This window comes from Podarcis gaigeae (genome assembly GCF_964106915.1).
Source record: "Podarcis gaigeae genome assembly, chromosome: 16".
Classification (NCBI taxonomy): Eukaryota; Metazoa; Chordata; class Lepidosauria; order Squamata; family Lacertidae; genus Podarcis; species Podarcis gaigeae.
In genome coordinates this window covers 31,018,998-31,040,725 of record NC_139693.1, presented here as the reverse complement: position 1 = coordinate 31,040,725, position 21,728 = coordinate 31,018,998, and the positions used below count along the sequence as shown (strand labels likewise).

Genomic DNA, 21,728 nt, shown 5'->3' with positions numbered 1-21,728 from the left:
GGAAAGGCCAAAGTTGCTGAGCTTTTTTTTAGGGTGCCGATTAGGATCCCGCAATCGGCCGCAGTTACCTGGAGAACTACCTGTCAATCGCAGTCGACCGGTTGGGCATCGCTACCTGTATACAAATTGGCATATGCAAATCTGGGTAATCTTTTGACCCCTTTTTTGTTGATGATGAATTCCTTCCTTTTTGATGATTCGTAAGAGGCTCCTCTAAGCTAGGGGTCAGCAAACTTTTTCAGCAGGGGGCTGGTCCACAGTCCCTCAGACCTTGGGGGGGGGGCAGACTATATGTGGAAAAAAATATATGAACACATTCCTATGCCCCACAAATAACCCAGAGATGTGTTTTAAATAAAAGCACACATTCTACTCATGTAAAAACACCAGTCAGGCCCCACAAATAACCCAGAGATGTGTTTTAAATAAAAGCACACATTCTACTCATGTATAAACACCAGTCAGGCCCCACAAATAACCCAGAGATGTGTTTTAAATAAAAGCACACATTCTACTCATGTAAAAACACCAGTCAGGCCCCACAAATAACCCAGAGATGTGTTTTAAATAAAAGCACTCATTCTACTCATGTAAAAACACCAGTCAGGCCCCACAAATAACCCAGAGATGTGTTTTAAATAAAAGCACACATTCTACTCATGTAAAAACACCAGTCAGGCCCCACAAATAACCCAGAGATGTGTTTTAAATAAAAGCACTCATTCTACTCATGTAAAAACACCAGTCAGGCCCCACAAATAACCCAGAGATGTGTTTTAAATAAAAGCACTCATTCTACTCATGTAAAAACACCAGTCAGGCCCCACAAATAACCCAGAGATGCATTTGAAATAAAAGGACACATTCTACTCATGTAAAAACATGCTGATTTGCATGTTTCCGTCTGTGGGCTAAAGGGGATAGGGCCTTAGTTTGCCTACCCCTGCTCTAAGCTATACAGCAAACAACAACAATTTTTTTGTGGGGGGGGGTGTCTGAGGGCGGTTCACAACATGATTCACAACACAAAGTTGCAACATAAATGCACAAAGTACATAATAAAAATAATTAAAACTAATAACAATACTAATGTATAAAAACTAATAAAAAATACAATACACTCCCCAATAAAAGCCCCGAAACAACCCCCAGGCCACAAATCCAAATACAAAAACCCAAAGTAACAAATAGCATTTAAAAACAATTTAAAACAACCCCACTCCTTAAATAAAACAGCACCCACCCAGGTTAAAACCCCATCTCTGTTAAAGCAATAATTTTATTTCCTGGGCATATTAGTCATTGCCACTGAAGTGACTTGCATTAAAAATAGAAACATATTATGCCATAAAAGAAAGGAGAGAGAGAGGAGAAAAGTGATATGAAACTTGAATATTTTTTTATAATTCAAAACAACCCTTCCTAACCTTGGAAGCATCTTGTAAAAAGCACAGATCAATTTATTGGTGGGACTCATCCTAAACAGCTTTTGTATATGATTAGAGAAAGGTGTTGCCTACAGTGGTGCCCCGCAAGACGAATGCCTCGCAAAACAAAAAACGCGCAAGACGAAAGGGTTTTTCGGTTTTTGCGTCGCTTCGCTAGACGATTTTCCCTATGGGCTTGCTTCGCAAGATGAAACGTTTTGCGAGTTCTTGCGAGTTTTTTTCCTTTTTCTTAAAGCCACTAAGCCGCTAAGCCGTTAATAGCCGCTAAGCCGCTAATAGCCGTGCTTCGCAAGACGAAAAAACTGCAAGACGAAGAGACTCGCGGAACGGATTAATTTCGTCTTGCGAGGCACCACTGTATTTCTGTTCATGTTATGACATGCAGCTTCCAGTGGGATGGGGAACCTCAAGCTGAGGGGCCAAATGTTGGCCTCCAGGCATCATCCTCTGGCCCTCAGAACCCCTTCCTAGGGTGCAACCCACTTCCCAGGCCACACTCTTCATTGGCCCTGTTGTGTCTCCTCCTTTTGAGTCTGGTCGGAAGCTATCCTTGAACTGAGATAATGCCTCTTGCAAAACCTCTGGTTTTTGCATGGCTGGAATGTAGCCAACTATACAAAGCTCAGAGTTGCAGCTATTAACTTTGTCCCCTGACCCCATCCACCAATGGCATGTGGCCCTCACACTGCAAAAAAGTTGGTGGCAGACAGGAGAGCCTCTCCTGATGTTGCTGGAAAACAGTTCCCATCAACCCTGACCATTGACCATGCTCATTGGGGCTGATAGAATTGTAGTCCACCTGCAGCATCTAGACCAGCGTTTCCCAAACTTGGGTCTCCATCTGTTTTTGGCCTACAAGTCTCATGATCCCTAGCTAGCAGGACCAGTGGTCAGGGATGATGGGAATTGCAGTCCAAAAATAGCTTGGGGACCCAAGTTTGGGAAACCCTGATCTATGAGGGTCACAGTCCCCTGCTGCCGCAGTCCACAAGGCATAGCAACTTATGAGCTGGGCTTTTGGCATAGTCGCTGTGTGGCTGATGAATCTCAGGTGTGCTGATGCAGCACACCTGGTTGTTTTGGGAGGCCTACTGCCAGCAAAACGGAATCAGCAGAACAGGATTATTTTTTCTACGGAAATGCAGAGTCACCGATTTATTAAGTAAAGAAATGCAAGATTGTAGGCACAAAAGTGCTGTCGCTGCAGCCATGCCTGTGAAGTTACAGCACATGCAGCCAAGAAGCCAGAAGGAGAGAAGCAAAACCTTGTTAGGTGTGCTTTCCTGGCCCAGTGTGATCAGGAATTGCCCATTTTTAATTTAGAAGCTTTTGGGTCTAAACTGACTGTAAGAGGTATAGGTTGGTTCCTCGAGAGCAATCAGGCGATATGCTCAGTGGTGTAGTGTGGGTTGTCAGCACCCGGGGCAAGGCAAGTAATTTGCGCCCCCTAACCCCTAACCTGCCGCCGCTGCCAGCTTCTTCTTGCTGCTGCCTGGTCTGGTCTGGTGTGGTTCTCTCCCACACTCAGCGCTGCTCTGGGCGGCCGCTGCACTGTCCCTCCCCCAGATAGTCCCTCGCTCTCTCTCCGCACCGCACGCCTGGCACCCACCCCCTCCACAGTGGGCGGCGACCCGGCGGCTCGGATTGGATTCGCACAGCCAGCACTGCAGTGAGAGAGAGAGAGTGAGCCAGGTAGGGGCAGAGAGCTGTGAGCGCGAGCGCCCCCCCCCCTAGATTTTGCGCCCGGTGCGGCCGGCCCCCCCTGCACCCCCCACGCTACGCCACTGGATATGCTTCAATAGTCTGTTTTAAAGCTTTCTTACCGGTGATAAAAACCTTTGGAATGCAGTGCGCCTCTATTCCGTGTCTTGCTCATTCACTGGCAGAATCTGAGAGTGGGCGGTCCTTAAACCTTCCCCAGCAGAGTATTTTCTGGACGCCCAGCCTGCGCCTCCCCTCTCTGCGTGGAAGCCTACTGCTCAAGGAAGGCGTGGGTAAAGGAGGACCTCCCTCCTCCCTGCTTTGTTCAGGCAAGGTGTCCTGGCACCGCCTCTCCTCCTCCAAGCCCTTCATCTCCTCTCCACTAGAGGCGTGGCTACTCTCCTCCGCTGAGGAGGTGCTGCTTCCCACGATCTTTGGGGGCTCTCTGTAATCCATCCGACTTTTCCCCCCTGGCCCCTGAGCCGATGGCAGTTCCCTGACACCGACAAATCATGAGAACGGATAGTGTCTCATCCCTCATAAACCCAATTGATCGCTGGGGTATGCAGGAGAAGGCCTCCTGCAGGTACCATCTTCTCAGGAGGCCTGTTCTATACAGTATAGGAATTGAGCCTTTAGCTTGGCACCAGTCATCCTTTGGAATGCCCTCTCTTTACATCTTAGCCAGGTGCCATCTGTTGTCTTTTTGACACCTGGTGACAATCTCTTCCTCCTCCAGCAAGCTTTTTAAGCAGAGATTGTTCCCAGTCCGTGTCTGTGTTTTATCGTTTGTGTGTTTGACACCCCGGGCTCCTTTGGGAGGAGCAGCCTGACACAAATTCAATCATGGACTACCTCAGCAGGTTATGAACTCTTGCTTCGCTGGAGGTTTTTAAGCAGAGATTGGATGCAGTGTTTGAAATTCACCAGGCACATTTTGCACCTGGCTATCAGCCACGGGTGGCGCTGGTGGCGCTGTGGGTAAAACCTCAGTGCCTAGGACTTGCTGATCGTAAGGTCGGCGGTTCGAATCCCCACGGTGGGGTGAGCTCCCGTCATTTGGTCCCAGCTCCTGCCCACCTAGCAGTTCGAAAGCACCCCTAAGTGCAAGTAGATAAATAGGACAGCGCCGGCTCCCGGCCTCTTGAGCGAGATGAGCGCACAACCCTAGAGTCGGTCACGACTGGCCCTGATGGGCAGGGGTACCTTTACCTTTATCAGCCACTTGTGACCAAGTGAAGATGCCCGTGTGCCAGGAAGGTGCCTGATGTCTCCACCATCTGGAGGTACATGCATGGGGATCCTTGGATCTTGACTGTTTTCAGCATTGGCAACACATCCTGTGGAATTCTATCCATTATATTTTATCTGCACAATCGGAACGAATTTCAGGAACCAAAGAGTTGTATTGAAATGGCCACTAGGCATTCCATTTTGGCAACTGTAAACCCTGGTTTACCGTATTTTTCCATGTGCAAGATTAGGTTTCCCCCCTAAAAAATAATGTCCAAAATTTGGGGGCATCTTATACACGAATAGATCTTCCCCCATTTTCTTAAATCAGAGTCCCCCAAAATAGGGGGCGTCTTATACATGGGGGTGTCTTATAGATGGAAAAATACGGTAAGTAGTCATTTGATGCCTAGCTTGTATATGTGAGTTTCTAACCCTGCTTGGATGCTCATCAGTCATGAATGCTTCTTTACTTGAGATTCCTGTACTGTTGTGGGGTGTGTGTGTTGGACTAGATGACCCTCGGGGTCCCTTCTGACTCTACAGTTTTATGATTCTTTGAATAAAACGCACCCATCCATTCCTGTCCAACAAAAGAAGCTTCTCTCTCTCACACACAATACTTGAACCCAGTGAAGCTGAATCAGGACGGACAGAGGAAAGAGAGCATCACGCAGCCTGTTGTTCGTTTGGTCCCACAAAATGTAGCATTGGCCACCAACTTAAGTGAGGATGAGAATGTCAGGAGTTCAGCCTACCATTGAGTAGGACTCTGGAAGAGACACATGCCCGACTGGCATGTTCTCTCCCTCCTGGTCTTTTGTTCGGGAGCTTCAAAAGCTTTCTTCAGCCTGAACATCACAGCGACCGATGCCAACCGACACCGGTACACTTAGGAATCCGCAGAGTTCGCGGACCTTTTGCGTGACAGACCTCAGCAACTCAGCATTTTGGCTAATCTACCTTATTTACATATAAACAAACACAGAGAACTGCAACATGGCTCCCTCTCTCTCGAGCATCAGACAGCAAAGAGAAAAACAAAGGACAATAGTCCCACTTCATGGAACACAGTAACACAAACATCCTGTCTCCGTCACTTCCCACTCTGTGGAGTCAAAACACATAACGTCATGTGAAAGACAACAATCCCATGACTGCGATCATGGAGCAGGAATTCTAACAGAGAAAACCCTTATGGAGGACAAGGCTATCCATGGCTACTAGTAACAATGGCTGCGTCTCTAATGTCGGAGAGGTATTACAGTATTTTAATATTTTTTTGGAAGCCTCCCAGAGTGGCTGGGTATAAATAATCTTCTATCATCATCATCATCATCATCATCATCATGGGGATCAGAAATGGGGAGAGTGTGGTTGCCCTATCTGCTTTTTCCATACGGTGCATAATTTTATATGCCTCCACCCCCCCTCCCCTTAGTTCCCACTTTTGTAAGCTGAAAAAGCTCCAAACCTACTCTTTCCACACATACCCCAATTCTCTTTAGCTGCCTTTCCCCACCATTCAGTCTGTCCTTTGCAGTTCACAACAACAAAGGCATTTAAGTACAGACTTCTGTATGATGTAGCTTGGCGCTGCTGTTTCTGCTGCGTTAACTGCCTACCGGCTCCCTTATTCTTCCCATCTGCTGTTTGGGAGCTAAAGTCCCTTCCTGCTTAGGTTGATAAGAGTCTCCTGTACATCTGTCGATGTCTGTTTCTGAAGGATAGCTCTGAGTGACGGCCCCGATGACCACGTCTGGCAGCTCTGTCTTCAGGCCCTGATTATAAATACGTAAAGCTAACGGGAGAGTACACGAGTTCCATATTGGCAACATCGAGGGAGCAAGACTGTGTTTCCTCGCTTTGCTTGCAGAACGCGTCCAAGCTTCAGTTCCAAGGAGCAAGTGATGGGGAAAGCCTTGCTCGAGATGCTTTAGAGCAGGGTTTGATGGCCTGGGATTCGGACTCGGAGGCTGAACCTGAGGGATCCCAGCCTGCACAGGATTCCCCGCCTCCAGAACCAGCTGAGCCGGGGCTGGGGCTTGAGCCTGAAGGGTCCTCACCTGTGCTGGATCCTCAGGTGCAGGCACCAGCTGAGTCTGCTCTGGCTCCTGAGGTGACGGAGGACCCACTGCCTGCAGGTGCTCCACTCTCAGCCCCGTCAGGGGAAGCTGAGGTTGCCTCTGGGTCTGGTAACCCTCCAGCCTCTCCTGAGCTGCAGAGGCTCCCTGCCTTGGACCCAGCTTCAGCTTTGATGGACTGCCTCCCTACTGCACCCTCGACCTCGGACTCGGACCTTGCCTCACGGTTAACCCACGGGGCCAGCAGAGTAAGGGCAGTAACTTGGTAGGAGAGTATCTGCTTTACTTGTGGAAGGCCCCAGGTCCAATATCTCCAGGTAGGGCTGGGAGAGGCCCCTGTCTGAACTCGTGGTGCACCACAGCCAGTCAGTGTAGACAATGCCCAGTGCCAGATTTATGTATAAGCTAAACAAGCTATAGCTTAGGGCCCCACTCTCTTGGGGGCCCCCAAAAAAAATTAAAGGGAAAAAACCTGGATGTACATTTCCAAAATAAAATAAAACCTATCATACAGTAACAGTGTTTTGTGTTGTGTAGGCTGCTATGATGTAAGTAATGGGCCCCGCCTGCTAGCCTGCTCCCTAAAATATCACTGGTTTGCTCATTTCTATATATAGGGTGCCTTACATTCTGCACGGACTGGTTGCTTGGCAACATGTGCAAATGGCTTTAGATACCTATTAGGTCCATAAATTAGCATATAGAAGAAGAAGAAGAGTTTGGATTTGGTATCCCGCTTTATCACTACCCGAAGGAGTCTCAAAGCGGCTAACAATCTCCTTTCCCTTCCTCGCCCACAACAAACACTCTGTGAGGTGAGTGGGGCTGAGAGACTTCAGAGAAGTGTGACTAGCCCAAGGTCACCCAGCAGCTGCATGTGGAGGAGTGGGGAAGCGAACCCGGTTCCCCAGATTACGAGTCCACTGCTCTTAACCACTACACCACACTAGCTATAGCATATATTCAGCACAAAAAAACAGTGACCATTTGTTGTTGACAAAGGACAGCTGGACATATAAAGGGCCCCATTGCCTTCAGTAGCTTAGGGCCTCATCAAACCTAAATCCGGCCCTGACAATGCCTGATCCAGTAGGGCTTTGTTTTTATGAGACCCTGGAGAGTTGCTGCCAATGACAGCTGAAAATTTAGCTGGGTAGTCCAATTGGTCACTTTCTCATATTGCGTTATGTCAGGCTTTCTGGTTTGCTGATCACAAAGAGCTGGTTGACACCTGCTCCAGCTTTTTCTCCTTTCTTGCAACTGCATTGAATTCAAACCAGGGGTTGTGGTTTGTTTCTCCCCAACTAGCCATGGCTGCAAGGCAGCCTTGAAGCCATGGTTTGTTGTTGGCTACCTGATTGTGGCTATGGTTTTCTCAGTAGTGATGTATGGAAGTGAGAGCTGGACCATAAAGAAGGCTGATCGCCGAAGAATTGATGCTTTTGAATTATGGTGCTGGAGGGGACTCTTGAGAGTCCCATGGACTGCAAGAAGATCAAACGCATCCATTCTTAAGGAAATTAGCCCTGAGTGCTCACGGGAAGGACAGATCCTGATGCTGAGGCTCCAATACTTGGGCCACCTCATGAGAAGAGAAGACTCCCTGGAAAAGACCCTGATGCTGGGAAAGATGGAGGGCACAAGGAGAAGGGGACGACACAGGATGAGATGGTTGGACTGTGTTCTTGAAGCTACCAGCATGAGTTTGACCAAACTGCGAGAGGCAGTGGAAGACAGGAGTGCCTGGCGTGCTCTGGTCCATGGGGTCACGAAGAGTCGGACACGACTAAACGACTAAACAACAACAACAACAACCCGATTGTGGGTTTTAAAAAGCGACACGGTGCTCTAAATGTATGGTGTGAATATGGCTTGAGAGTCTGCAGAAGAACACATACTTTATCAGAACGAAAGGTCCTTCTGGTCCAGCATTCCATTCTCACTGCGGCCAACCAGATCCCCCTGGGAATCATCCAGGCAGGCCGTGAGTGTAATGGGATGCTATCACCAACCGCAGGAGATAATATTGGGCAAGACGGTGAAGCAGTCTGATCTCACATCTCATTGTTGCCATAGCTCTGAGCATCAAACATTACTTTAGCACTTAAGGGGGGGGGGAGGCGGGAAATAAGGCGCTCTCTGAAACTGTTCACGTTGTGCAAGAATGCTACACAGTAATTTGCAGCAACAGATAAAAAATAAAATAAAAGAGGGGGTGGAGAGAGAAAGAAAAGGTAAACAAGCATTTTTAATCCTAAAATCCATGAAACGAACACATTAGGCATGTCGCTTTTTGTATACATAGATTTGTTTTGCTCTTGAACTGGTAAATGAGGGTTGTTTTGGTCCGAAGCCAAATAATATATTGAGGCAATTTCATGCCTCATGAATTATAGAAGAGAATGCTTGGTACGTGGAGCTCCAGTCTCGGCTCGGCTGGCTCCCCCCCCCCCATTTGGTTTAATCCCTTTGGGAATCTCGGTTTTGAACTGCCTTCCAGAGCCTGTGCGATGCTTCTGAAAGCCCGCAGACTGGTCAGACAGAATGGAAGGAATTCTAAATATGAGCCCCTTCCCCCCCTTGACTGGAGCCTTCTCTCCCACCCCTTTTATTTTGCTAACTCCCAGATGGTAGCAAGAATGCTTTGATCTTATCATAATGGTCAGTGCTGCTTACAAAAGAAAAAACACTTTCCTGAACTCTGAGCTCTGAAAGAGAGCCCAAGGCACGATGCATTTTAAAATTCCTTCTGGGCTTTTTAGAAATAAAAAAAAATGTTGCTTGCATCTTCTTCTTTATTTTAAGCTGCACTTTGCTTTCTAGGAAGGAGGACTGAATTGTATGGGCTTCCTCGTTAAGGTGGAGCCGCTCACAATTTAGGATCCTCTGTCTTGGGGTTGAGCAATTTGCTCAGCGCCCAGAGCAGGAATAGATCACAGACCCCAGAGGGCTGCTCCTAATTTGCATTTGTTAGTTACAAGTCATTAACTGAACCCGCATGTTGTTTTTTCCCCAGACTTGCTGGATGCAGAACACTGGCTGGTGGACGTGTTGCATGCATTCTGCAAATTCCAAAAGGAGCTGCTGTGTTAGGCTGTTGTGAGGGCAGCATGTGCCATGACAACATAGGGATTAATCCATTTCTAGTGGCATGCCATAGATCTGGAAGCAACCTCATTCCCTTGTGTATACCAGAGTGCATACCAGAACATTAGATTTGTGCCATTGGGTTTGTGGTTGCTTGGGGCTGCCAACTTGTGACAGGGCCTTTTCCGTGGTGGCTCCCCAGTTGTGGCTCCCCAGTCACTATTACCTTTCAGGAGGAATTGGAGTGGAAAATCCTATTTACCCAGGCTGAAGAATATACTGCTCCTGCCAACCCCGAGAGCGTTGGACAGAATAATGATTTTAGCTGTAACTGGTTTTTGAAAACTTTTAAATTGTAACTGCTTTACAGTTTAAAACTGCTTTAAAACTGTAAATGTTTTAAACAGGCATTATTTTATTTTTAGGTTGTGGGTCTGCTTACCACCCTAGGCTCCTTTGGGAGGAAATGAGTGATATTAATTCAGTAAACAAATAGGTAAATACAGTGGTACCTCGTGTTACATATGCTTCAGGTTACAGACGCTTCAGGTTACAGACTCTGCTAACCCAGGAATAGTACCTCAGGTTAAGAACTTTGCTTCAGGATGAGAACAGAAATCACGCAGCAGCTGCAGTGGGAGGCTCCATTAGCTAAAGTGGTACCTCAGGTTAAGAACAGTTTCAGGTTAACAGTTTCCAGAACGAATTCAGTTCTTAACCCGAGGCACCACTGTAGGTTAAAAGATAAAGGGCCCCTGGACGGTTAAGTTCAGGCAAAGGCAACCATGGGCTTCAGGGGTTCATCTCGCTTTTCAGGCCGAGGGAGCCAGCGTTTGTCCACAGACAGCTTTCTGCGTCATGTGGCCAGCATAACCAAACCGCTTCTGGCGCAACGGGACATCATAACGGAAACCAGAGCGCATGAAAACACTGTTTACCTTCCCACCACAGTGGTACCTATTTATCTACTTGCACTGGCGTGCTTTCGAACTGCTAGGTTGGCAGAAGCTGGGACAGAGCAATGGGAGCTCACCCCGTTGCAGGGATTCGAACCGCCGACCTTCTGATCGGCAAGCCCGAGATGCTCAGTGGTTTAGACCACAGCGCCACCCTCTTCTCTTAGTGAATAAATACAGTGGGTTTAAAGCACTCTGTCACCACAGTGCAACAAATCCACTTTTCAAAAAGAAGCAAACAAGTCCCAGACTTTTTACGGTTTGGAAACTGATGGGGAAATACATTGAAATGTGTGGGGTCAATGGATGATTAATGGAAGGGGGTATAAACTCCCGATGGATTACATAGAACCATAAGATGAATGCAGTTTGTATGGTTGCTGTTGCAGAACCTCCCCATCATTCAATAAATCAGAAGTCCGAACTTCTCAGTGAAGTCCGAACATAGTCCAACTACAGTGTAAGCTTTGTGCAAGCACATTGTTATGAAAGATCAGTAAAACAGGACATCTGGAGGAGTCCTCAATCAAACTGGCATGTGTAGCTGCACCTGTTGGATATGCATGACCCGATCGATGTCTCTGTTTTCTTTAAAGCAGCTGTGTTCATTGATGTAGGAATTCAACCAAAATCTGGTGAGGTCTGAGGCAATCAGTGTGGTTGAGGATGGGCAAGTAGTCAGGCTCTTGAGATGGGATTGTTGTTGTTGTTTAGTCGTTTGGTTGTGTCCGACTCTTCGTGACCCCCTGGACCAGAGCACACCAGGCACTCCTATCTTCCACTGCCTCCCGCAGTTTGGTCAAACTCATGCTGGTAGCTTCGAGAACACTGTCCAACCATCTCGTCCTCTGTCGTCCCCTTCTCCTTGTGCCCTCCATCTTTCCCAGCATCAGGGTCTTTTCCAGGGAGTCTTCTCTTCTCATGAGGTGGCCAAAGTATTGGAGCCTCAGCTTCAGGATCTGTCCTTCCAGTGAGCTCTCAGGGCTGATTTCAGGCTGGAAGCCGATGGCATGGTCCAAGTGGGGTCAGTGATCAAGTTCTAGACAAGGCAAGGAAGGGGAGAGGGGCAAGGCGAGTTCATTCATCAGCTGCTCCCAAGAATGATACTAAAATCTGCAGTAGCACAATTCCTTTATCAGGACCAACCAAAAAGTCACAAAATAGTGACCAAGTTCTTGAGTTTTCCAGAGCTCTTCATCAGATTGGATGCTTAAGCAATGCAGGAGGAAAAAATGGAATTTGAAAAATCCAGCTTGGTGTTAAAGCCAGGCAATATTTATTTTTATTTATTATTACATTTCTATCCTATTTTTTATCCAGTATGGTGTACATGGTTTTGCCTGTCTCCATTTAACCCTCACAACAACCCTGTGAGGTAGGTTTGGCTAGAGATGATTGGTGACCCAAGGTCACTCAGTGAGCAGGGATTTGAACTTCGGTCTCCAAAGACCTGACCTGACACTGTCATATTGGCACTGTTCTCAATCCAAAAATGAAGACCAAGCCAACTTTTCTTCTTCCTCCTTCTTCCCCCTTGATTAACATCCAGTGTAATAAAAAAGAACTTCGGAGAACCCAAAAGCTTGCTTGCTGTTTTGTGTCAATTTTTGTTTGGTCGTTATAAAGGTATTGTACGTACTCTGGATTTTGGAATTTTTGTACTCTGGATTTTGGAATTTTTATTGGCCAGGATGTCAATATCTGCCTTTTGCATTCTAAGGAAGAGCTGCTCAGGTAGAGGAACCAAACCTGGAGTAGCAGTTGCATAGAGTCAGCCAGGCCACCAGTCGTTTCTTTAACAAACCTAGCCAGACTGGGCAGATAAGCTGCAGTACCCTTTTTGTTCATTTTAAGAGTGTGGCACTGTGGTCCCCATCACGTTGTAACTTCCCTGCATGTCACATTCCTCCACCCCCAAACCCCTTGCTGTTTAGCTCTGCAGCTCTGCAAAAAATAAAATATAATGCAGTTTAGTCATTGTAAAGATCATGTTTCTAAATCTTGCTTCCAGTCCCTGAGGACATTTCCTGGTACATTTTCAGATACTTTTTGCATCCCTTGGGGACAAAAGCATGTTTATTTTTTAAAAGTGAAATATTAGATTCTCTGGATTATAAGAAAAGCCTGCTTTGGTGTCACAAAAGTACTTTCATGGAAGTTATCTGTGTGGAACCTTTGACCCTCTAGCCCAGCGGTTCTCAACCTGTGGGTCCCCAGATGTTCTTGGACTACAACTCCCATCATCCCTGAGCTCTGGCCTTGCTAGCTTGGGGTGATGGGAGTTGTAGTCCAACAACATCTGGGGACCCGCAGGTTGGGAAAGGCTGCTCTAGACTTTGCTGAACTACAACTCCCTTCATTCCTGGCCATTGGCCATGCTCGCTGAGGCTTATGGGAGTTGTAGTTCAGCAATACGGAGAAGGCCAAACATTTCCTACACCTGCTCTTCTGATTTTTCTTTAAAATTTAAAAAGAAGAAGAATGAAGAGACTATGGTGTTAAAAAGTGACTCTCCTGCTCTAAAAAAACTGGATGAAGGAGATTTTAATTGTATTGATTGTGGAAGTAATTAAGGTACTGAAATGTCCAGGCTAAGAATGTGAACAAGGAAATCCCAGACTCAAAATTGACCGCAATCATAAACTTACTAGGTAGACTGATGCAGACTTCCTTTGATTTGCAGTAATCAAAACAAAGCAAAAATGAGACAAAGTCATGCCAAAGTCACATTTTGTACCATCATCAGTTCAAAATATTGGGAACTGTCATGCTGAGTTTGGTGATGTTCTGTTGAGAGGTGGCCAAACGTCTACCAAAAAATGAACCAAGTCTCATCCAAGTGATGTTTCAGCCACCATCTTGCTTCAAAATGGCGTCTGGCGTGGCATCCCGACATCAACAAAACCTGCTGCCCCCATATTGGGGGTCTTTGTGCTGAGTTTAGCAATGATATCTCAGGAGGCATCCAAACCTTTTGGGAAACAAATGGATGAACTGCTTCCCAAAATTTATTGTAGATTGCTGTAACAGATTTCTTTTAACTCTGTCATTAGTTATATTGGCTCCCTGTATTTTTCAAGAAGCGCAGGAGGGAGGAAGAGACAAAGTGTGCCAAATTAAGGAATAATGATGTTTGTGCTGCTGTGGTTTGAAACATAATGCATAAAATAGAAGAAAAAACCTATTCACTTTCTTTGTTTTAGGCTAATGGCGTGGTTTTTTTAACTTGTCATTCCAGAATTCTCCTCCTTCATCTCCTGTGGAGCCAGTCTCAAGTTAGAAATCTGATAAGGTAAGAACATTTAGTATGTTTCATTAACAAAAAAGGCCAGACAATGACTTTGGAGTGAATGGTGCCTTTGGGAGAGATTATAACTCAATGTCATGCTCTAAGAAGCGCCTTCATGGACTCAGTCCAAAGAAGGTAAAATCTTTTACCAAAATACTTGGTGTGGTGTAGTCTCAACAAGCCAAGGTCAAGCACAGAGAATCAGTCTTGGGCCAAAACATAGTCCAGAAGTTGAGGTCAAGAAACAGACCAACAGCAATACCACAGGAAGAGCTCCTTGCCAGAAAAAGTGGTATATAAATGTAATAGCACAACACAAATATAAAATAAAATAGTTCTTCAAGGACTCCGTTTCTGGAACCAAGTCAGGGCTAGTGTGATGCCCAACGCAGGGCACACATGTTGCCTTCAAAAGGACCATATGTTCATTCCCTGGTATTGCCAGTTAAAAGGATCAGGGAGTGTGTGATGGGAAACAACCTTTTACCTGCAGCCTTGGAGAGAGGTCGCCAGTCGCAGCAGATAATACTGAACTAGACTGACTAGAGGGACGCGGGTGGTGCTGTGGGATAAACCACAGAGCCTAGGACTTGCCGATCAGAAGGTCAGCGGTTCGAATCCCCGCAACAGGGTGAGCTCCCGTTGCTCGGTCCCTGCTCCTGCCCACCTAGCAGTTTGAAAGCACGTCAAAGTGCAAGTAGATAAATAGGTACTGCTCTGGCGGGAAGGTAAACGGTGTTTCTGTGCACTGCTCTGGTTCGCCTGAAGCGGCTTAGTCATGCTGGCCACATGGCCTGGAAGCTGTACGCCGGATCCCTCAACCAATAAAGTGAGATGAGCGCCGCAACCCCAGAGTCGGTCACGACTGGACCTAATGGTCAGGGGTCCCTTTATCTTTTAGGCTGACTAGAGTGCTGAGTTTAAAGCAGTTTCTTATGAATGGAGAAGGCTAGGCATTGATGGGACATTTGTAGAGGAAGAGTCAGATCTCAATGACTGAAGACACACTTTGTATGTCGAGGGTCTCTGGGTCATTCCCCGTATCAGGTAGAATATATTGATATTGGGCCAAGCAGAGCCACTATACTGCTTCAAAAAGCCTGCTGGAAATGTTTCTGTTTTCGGAAGCCTGCCCAGAAAACGATTTAGTTAACCTTTGTTTTAAATGTTCTATTGATTTTATCTTTGCGTTTAACGATGGGTTTATGTATATTTGGCTCGTATCTGATGCTTTTGTACTCGGAGGAGAAATTAACGCACCTAAGTTAATTACATTGGATGCAACCCTTTGCTTTTCATTGCTCTGTGCATTTTCGTTGTGTTTGATATATAACTGGACTTGTACACCACCCAGAGATTTGTTTTCTGCAAATGGTTAATAAATGACTGATGTGAAAGACTTCTGCCTGCCAGTCAGATTAGACAAAGTGGGACTCGGTGGACCCAAGATCTCAGGGCAAGATGGCTGATTATGCTTCACAGGGGGAAAGCACTTTGCATCCATGGAAGGGCTTTCGCTAGAGTTTATTACAAGGAAAGTTAAAACTACAGTGGTACCTTGGGTCTCAAACTTAATTCATTCCAGAAGTCCGTTCCAAAACCAAAGCGTTCCAAAACCAAAGCTCGCTTTCCCATAGAAAGTAATGCAAAATGGATTAATCCCTTCCAGACTTTTAAAAATAATCCCTGAAACAGCAATTTAACATGAATTTTACTATCTAACGAGACCATTGATCCCTAAAATAAAAGCAATAATCAATGTACTGTACTATAAAATAAATAAGACAGTACTGTAGATGATAAAAAAAAATTCTTACCTGTACCGATGATAGTTATTGTTTGGATGGGGGGCTTTTATCCATTTTTGCTGTCAATCAATCAATCAATCAATCAATCAGTAGCTGAACTGGGTTCCACACAGTCACAAAACAAATTAACCGAAAAAGCCTCCAAAACAAAAATGCAAAATAAATAAATAACAATAACAAAAGCGCCAAACTTAATCCGTTCCGGAAGTCCATTTGACTTCTGAAATGTTCAAAAACCAAGCCGCAGCTTCTGATTGGTGCTGGTGCTCTGGAAACAATACCTGACAGCCAGATCGGATGTTCAGCTTCCGAAAAGCATTTAAAAACCAGAACACTTACTACTTGGGAACCAAGACGTTTGAGAACCAAGGTACCACTCTATATCCAACAATGTTTTCCCACTGGCATGCCAACTTATACAAGTGGACATGCAATAATGGATATAGGGGTTGTAGCCAATGTGGTGTTAAGTTGAAGTCCTTTAGTGGCATATTTGTTCCACTGGCGGAATGTTTCTATGCCAGGAGAGCATAGTTGCGCAGAGGAATGCATAAACAGAATGCTGGTATATTTGTTGCATAACAGATGGCGCAGTCTGTTGCATTATGAGTTTCTGCTAGCACAACTATTGCGTTGGACTCCTCTGTTGTGCAGTATTACAGCTTGCCCACCTGATAGCGCAACAATCTTTGCACCAGCAGACAAGAGAGTGTTGGATGCAGCCTGCAGAATCTACCTGTTACAAATAGTCAGAAATTGCCTGAGTCCTGTCCCTCAGTGTTCCAGCCCAAAAAAATAGGTTTGGAAATTCAAAGAGGGTAAAATGTGCTTGATTCTGTTTCAAGGCATAATTTAGGAGACACAGAAGGAATTCAGCATTTCAAAAGAAATAATGTAGACTTAAATACATACCGTATTTTTCGCCCTATAGGACACACTTTCCCCCTCCAAAAATGAAGGGGAAATGTGTGTGCGTCCTATGGGGCGAATGCAGGCTTTCTCTGAAGCCTGGAGAGCGAGAGGGGTCGGTGCGCACCAACCCCTCTCGCTCTCGAGGCTTCAGGAAGCTATCCGCAAGCCTTGGGAGCCCGTGGGAGTTCCCACCGGGCTCCCAAGGCTTGCGGACAGCAGCCTGCAGCCCGAAACCTGGGGAGCGCAGCACAGTGTGCCCCGGGCTTCGGGCAGCTCTCCGCAACCCTTTGCGCCGGCCTCCCAAGGGTTGCGGAGAGCTGCCTGCATCCTGAAGCCTGGGTGCGCCCTATGGGGCAAAAAATGCGGTAAGTAAAGAGTAAAAGTTAGCTGATGATAAAATTCCAGGTGCTGAACTTGCTACATTCAAGGACTGGCTTCAGTGCAGTTCAGAGGGCAAAGGGTCTTCTCAGCAGGCTAGATGACTTACAGTTGGGCTCTCTTGTCTCTCCTCCAGGGTTGGCAGCAATGCACCTTATGAATTGATGATACGTGTGCATGTTATGAATTGATAATAAATTGCATCTAACAGCTTGAGCCCTAAATGTATATTTCCTCAAACATGATGCAACCAGGGATGGAAGGATCTGTCAATTTCAGTTCCGGCTGTTTCTCATTTTGCAGTTTCCGCATTTTCTGCAGCAGTTTTCTTTAAAAATAAATCCTCATGGAAACCCTTCAGCATTTCAGTGCAAATTTCTCCCAATAATTTGTAGGCAGTTTTGACTAATGTAAACACCTTTCAAGCAATTTCCCCTGATATAATGCATATCTGTATGGCTGTTTTAACTAAACTGTACATTTTTATCTATACTTTCCCCTAATAAGATGCATGTTAGGGCAGGTGTTGGGAGCAAGTCAGCAATAGCACACAATGTGTCAGTGAAATTAACTCCTTATTCAAATAAATCAAAGCAGTGCAGGCCTAGTGAGCACAGCAGCTCTTCCCAGTAGGTCTTGCCCCAGTGAGGCAGTTGCGAGGACCGAAGGTCCCTGGCTTCCCACCACTCTCTGAGGCTCCACTTCTCGTGATTCATTCCCAAGCAATCTGAGACTCTGATGTCTTGTCTGTCTCTGCTCATCCCTCTTCATGCCTCTTCTGGTTCTGGGAGACCAAGCTTGAGGGGAGTTGGTCACAGTAGGTGGGGGACACCCCCTGTCTTCTTCAGCAGCTGCCAGGGAACTACAGACAGCGAGGGAGGAAAGAATGGGAGGTTACGTGGAAAAATCTCCTTTGATCAGCAGCTTTTTGTCTTCAGAGGAAAGGGAAGAGGAAGAAGGGGGGGTCAGAGGGGAGTGATTCTGAGAGGGAGGGGGTACTTCCGAGAACTAGTGCCTCTCGTCACAGGGGAAGGAGGAGGGGGCTGGGAAGGTGGTTGTGCTGGCTCCGCCCCAAGAGGAAATACGTCAGACGGAACAACTCTCCATGATGATCGGATCGCTTTTTTTGAACTGCTTGTAAATACGTCAAGAAGCAAGTGTAAAATATGGCTGGGCTTCTGGACTGTTATCTCTCCTGAGCGCCTCAACTTAAGGCAGCTGGCAGTTCTGACAGCAGCCTGACTCCACTCTGGCTCTAGAACCCCCTCTGCTTCCGTTTTTGCTTCTGGGCTGCTCTCTGCTACAGCCTCTTCCTGCTCACCAAACCCTGTCTCCTCTTCAGCTTTTGACACCTCCTCCTCCTCCCTCTTCTCCCTCTGGCCACTCATCATTGTCCCACCCAGGGCCAGATTTAGGTTTGATGAGGCCCTAAGCTATTGAAGGTAATGGGGCCCTTTATATGTCCATCTGTCCTTTGTCAATAACAAATTCTCGCTGTTTTTGTGTGTGCTGAATATATGCTCTAGGGTAATTTATGGACCTAATAGGTATCTAAAGCCATTTGCACATAACAAAATATGTATTTTATCAAAGTAATTGTCGAGCTGAAATACAATTAATGAGCAAACTAGTGATATTTTAGGGAGCAGGCTAGCAGGCGGGGCCCATTACTTACATTATAGGAGTCTATACAACACAAAACACTGTTACTGTATGTAGGTTTTACTTTATTTGTTTTTTAATCTTATATTTTGAAAATGTACATCCAGGTTTTCTTCCTTTAATTTTTTGGGGGGTCCCCAAGAGAGTGGGGCCCTAGGCTATTGCTTGTTTAGCTTATACATAAATCCAGCACTGGTCCCACCACCACTCCCCTGGCTATGAGCTGTCTTCCCCTGGGGGGGGGTGTCCCCAGCTGGCCCCTCCCACCATATTCAGCCAGTCCATGACAATGCATTTCTGTAAACATTGGTTGCAGAATCCTGATAAGTGCAGGTTTTGAAGGATGACTGTTTCTCACAATGTTTTCGGAAGGTGCAGACTTGGTTTTAAATTACATCCGAATCCAGTTTCTCCCAGGTCCCAAAACACAGCCTCTTTGTTTGCTTAGCCAAGTGGGGGCCCCTTCTCCGCCACAATGTAAAACCGTCGCAAATGCACCACCGGCCAGTTGTTTCTTCTGACAGAAGCAATCCTTCAGCTGAGGTGGGCTGGGCCGCGGTTGCCTACATGTCTCCTCGCATCAACGACCCATCAGGAGAATTAAATCACTTTTATTGCTTTTATTGCATTATCTCAGGCCAGTATATGTCTTGCTAGCATTTATTGCCCTTAAAAGTGCAGCGGCTTCAAGGTATTTAGGTTAGGAGTCAGTCTGCCGGGGTTTCTTTGTTGCTAGGCTCAGTTGGAGGGATTCCATGTTAAATGGTAGCGATGGATTGTGAATTATGATTCATGGAGCAGCCTGTGACTTTATAGCTTTTAAGCTCGGAGCTCTTCTGTTGGTGATGGATTTGTTTGGGGCCTTTCCAGTCCCTGGTGTCATTTCGGCTCATCACGTCCCTTCTATTTATTTTTTTAACCAAGGCTCCTTTCCTTGGCATATCAATTCCATTTGTATCCTGGTTTATCCACACTGCTTCTTTTGAAATCTGACTTCCTCTGCAATCTCCCCTTTGCCGTAAGAGCAGCTTCTGCCAGCCCTGGTGCCCTCTAGTTGCTTTGGACAACTGCTTTGCCCCATATATGCCCACTCGGCCACTTCGATCTGTGGAATCAGTGCTATTTTGGGTGCCACAGAATGCTCATTCTGCATTTGTAGGAAATTGTTCTTTAAGTGTGGCGGCACCTACATTTTGCTTTACAGTGGTACCTCGGGTTACAGACGCTTCAGGTTACAGACTCCGCTAACCCAGAAATAGTACCTCGGGTTAAGAACTTTGCTTCAGGATGAGAACAGAAATTGTGCTCCGGCGGCGTGGCGGCAGCAGGGGGCCCCACTAGCTAAAGTGGTGCTTCAGGTTAAGGAGAGTTTCAGGTTAAGTACGGACCTCCAGAACGAATTAAGTTCTTAACCTGAGGTACCACTGTACTCTTTTCAATGCCTACTAAAAACATCTTTCTTTAAGTTAGCCTTCCCAGATATGTAGAATGCCAATGTGTGTGTTTTCATATGATTTTTATCTCACCGTTGATTTTAATTATCTCTTTAATGCTTTAAAGAGTCGTTTTTACTGATAATGTCACGGTGCGTGTGTTTCTGGTAAATCCCTTTGAGTTCTTTTTAAAAACGATCAAGTAATATATAAATCTTGCGAAATGAACAACAGACTTGGAAAAGCTCTGGCATAACTCTAATCATGCCATTTGGGGCCTCGGTCTGTAATCTCCAGAAATGGTAAATAATTCCCCATTCCCGCTGAAGCCAAGGGGCCCATGACAGCCAGAATTGTGTAGCTAGGGAGCAGGGATGGAAGGAGCTGTCAATTTCCTCTGCTCTATAAAATGAGCTGCGCTGCTCTGATTGCTTTCGCGGATCTTATAGCCAAGGCTGTCTCTGAAAGCGCCAGATGAGCAAGTTGCCATCCTTTCCTCTTGATTGCGCATCATATAGCAGGCCACGGAGCGTGTCCCATTGCACTCCGTTGCTGCTGTTCGACGTTGCTGCTGTTCGACAGTGGAATTTGCTGCCAAGGAGTGTGGTAGAATCTCCTTCTTTGGAGGTCTTTAAGCAGAGGCTTGACAACCATATGTCAGGAGTGCTCTGATGGTGTTTCCTGCTTGGCAGGGGGTTGGACTCGATGGCCCTTGTGGTCTCCTCCAACTCTATGATTCTATGATTCTATTCTATGATTCTCCCCGAAAGTACAGATGGGTACTACTTTATTCAGCCGATGAATTGACCAGATTATAATCAGTTAAAGGCAGTTTGAGCATATATATATTTTTAAATGTGCCCAGCATAATCAGGAATCACGGTTTCCAGACCAGTTATCTACCATTGTCATTTCTTTGTGTGCTGCCTTTAAATAGTTAAAATTAAATTAAAACAATCCCCACGTAAGTCATAATAAGATGCAAAAATGTAATACCAATAACAGCAGAAGTTAAACATCTCCAAAATTAAAAACTTCACTCCAACGAAAAATCTGCTAGGTGTCAGGATGCTGTCCATGGCTTCCGGCTGGTTGCCTAGGAAAGTATAAAGACAAGGAAAAGTTTCTTACTGTCCTTTTTTAGTTCAGTCCTTACAGAGAGAGGCTATAGAACCCAGCCTCTTGGATAATGGCACCCCGTCTCTCCCACTTCCTCATTCATCTCCTCTACAGGTACTGCTACCTGCCCTCTGTCTTTGAACTCTTTGCTCTCCTACTTTTATTCCCCCCCCAATTTTTTCCCCATTTTATAACACAAATAAACAACACAAACAGAAAAACAAACAATACAAACACATTCTTGTCTGATCCTTATTTTTTCTAAACTTTGTTAGGTGAGCTTCCCCAAGTCCCCCCTATCTGATTTTCATTTTGCCTCATCTTAAGCAGTATACATATATCATAATTTTTAACCATTTTTAAAATCACACTTTTACCTTAAAAATCTTCACATTTTATCCCTTACAAATAATACTACTTTAAAGTACGCTATCTTCTACTTCTAACCCTACAGCCTATATCCACTTCCAAAGCTATTCTAAGATTTAAATATTAACACATTTTTTTCCGAATAGTCTTTAAAGTTCTTCCAATCTTCTTCCACCGTCTCTTCTCTCTGGTCCCAGAGTCTCCCAGTCAGTTTGGCAAGTTCCATATAGTCCATCATCTTCATTGAAC

The 21,728-nt window shown here is 45.8% G+C and overlaps 1 protein-coding gene across 23 annotated transcripts in view; it reads left to right on the top strand.

The window, feature by feature from the left end:
- Positions 1 to 21,728, top strand: part of ARVCF (ARVCF delta catenin family member) — a 589,425-nt gene that overhangs the window by 87,947 nt on the left and 479,750 nt on the right. For all 23 annotated transcript variants that reach the window (XM_083717050.1, XM_083717047.1, XM_083717021.1 and 20 more), the window contains exon 2: positions 13,748 to 13,801. The gene's annotated coding sequence lies outside the window, so the exon portion shown is untranslated. The remainder of the gene's footprint in view (positions 1 to 13,747; positions 13,802 to 21,728) is intronic.